Source organism: Agrilus planipennis, unplaced genomic scaffold (assembly GCF_000699045.2).
Source record: "Agrilus planipennis isolate EAB-ADULT unplaced genomic scaffold, Apla_2.0 scaffold575, whole genome shotgun sequence".
NCBI classification, from domain to species: domain Eukaryota; kingdom Metazoa; phylum Arthropoda; class Insecta; order Coleoptera; family Buprestidae; genus Agrilus; species Agrilus planipennis.
The window spans coordinates 13,126-15,284 of NW_020439685.1; positions in this window are offsets into that span (position 1 = coordinate 13,126).

The window sequence follows — 2,159 nt, forward strand, 5'->3', positions numbered from 1 at the left end:
CCATATTTAAAAGGGCACCAACCAAAAACTACTGCGTAGAATTAATTGGAATTTTTCACACACAAGCCTTGCTATATGAGCTCTCAAAGCATATAAAAATTATACGGCTTAAATGTGAAGTTGGGTGTAAACGAATACAATTAGATCCTCTGTCAGGAAAAAACGAAATGACTTAGTTTAATTTTTTTTGAGATTGCCCATTAATTTGGGGTAATCTGTAGTGATAAAAATAAATTCGAAAGTTAATTCACTTATGTGTGTTAAAATTAATCCTACAAAAATTCTCCAGGTTGTTTTTTAAGGTGAAATAAGGAAGAAGCACGTAACCAAAAACAAATATTGAAATGATTATCTATATCTTTTCTGCTCTTTTAAAAATATTGTAGGTATTATTTTACTTACCATGTTCCCCTAACAAAAATATTTAAAAGTGTCATACATTTATGATAATATTTATAGAACATAAAAGGTGTTTTACAAAAAGTTTTATTGAAAAACAAGTGAAAAACAGAGTACAAAATTAGTGCAAAGCCAAAAAAAAAACATCTTGAGGTAAACTATGGTCAGGTATATATGTCATGTTAAATAAATAACATTCTGAAGCTTAGTTTAATTAGAATAAGATATGTAATGTTATATTTTATATTATTAGCAGTATTTTAATTTATTTCAAAGGTCTGACTCGTTTATTAAAAGGATCTACCTTTTAATTTTTATATCGAAAAATAAACTGTCGTTTTTTACGAAACAGTCTTTTAAAAGGTTTGAATGCGGTATAAAAATATACTGATTAGATGATTCATGTGGGTCTTCGTTTTCTTCGTTGCCGTATTGTCTCTTTGCAGATATCGGTTTGGTAAAATTTTTAGGCTGAAAACAAAAAAGCTTTTAACGACTTATATTTCGATGACAAAGAAAAAAAATCGTTTTATTCACAAACGTTTACAACATCTAGGGGGACAACAACGGGGGGAACCCAAAGTGTACGAACACTCCTTAGAGTGCAATCGGCCAATGAACATCCTAGGAGGGGTGTTGAATGTAATCAAACAAAAAAACACTCCTTATTTCAAATAAATCATCTCATATTCCTTTTTCATATTATTTGCGAATTTTTCATATTATTTGCGAATGGAAGATATAATGGCAATTAATTTCAACGATATTCAAACGGTAAATATTTTTGTTTTTCGTTAAAAACCACTTTGAAATGGCTATTTATATACGTATTAAGGTTGCTCTTAAAAAAATAAAACAACTACTCTGTAATTAATGTCAATTAACAGTTTCCNGCACTTAGCTATTGTATAAATTTTTCATTCATATATGCAAAGCCATTCTATCTTTATTGTTAATACTTATTCATAAAATTCTAATCATTTAAATAATTTATACGTCTTGATAATCGCTTTAAAAAGTAACCAAAACTGTAGTTTTATTTACGTATCTAAACATTGTAATCATGAGATGAAATAAAACAATTTCAGATTAACACCGCCAGTTGCTGTACTTTTTATGTATTACGTCACATTAGCTAGACGAGTAGGAAGTGGTCCAGGGTATAATTTCATTACAGATTCCCAAAGGCAGCCATGTGTTGATAATTGGTGGTCATTTTTTCTTTATGTAGAAAATTACGCACATACAAGAAACATGGTATGAAAAAACTCATGTGGTAATTTAATAAGAATAATTCCACTGTTCTGTTAATTATAACGTGATTATTAACATAAAATTCGGTCAAATGTGAATATAAATACAATTATTAATCTAAATACATACTGGAAACTATTTTGTAGGGTAGAAGTAGATGTTTAAATGGGGAAGAACCTCCTAATATTGGGAGCAGGGAGTGTAGATGAGAATTGGAAATGGGTAATTGTGTTTATGAAATAGCGTCGATCGGAAATGGGGACTGTGATAGGAATGACCTTTGTAGAATCATCATCATCATCATCATCATAAGGTTATCAGTCCTAAGACTGGTTGGTCACGTACCTCCACTCTTTCCTATCCTGAGCTAAACTTCGCATTTCCCTAAAACTAGAACAACCCACATCCTTAACTATTTGCGAACAGTAATCTAATCTAGGTCTACCTCTACCCCTCCTAACTCCTGTTTCTGCCTCTAATATGTCTCTGACTAGACCTTCATGCCT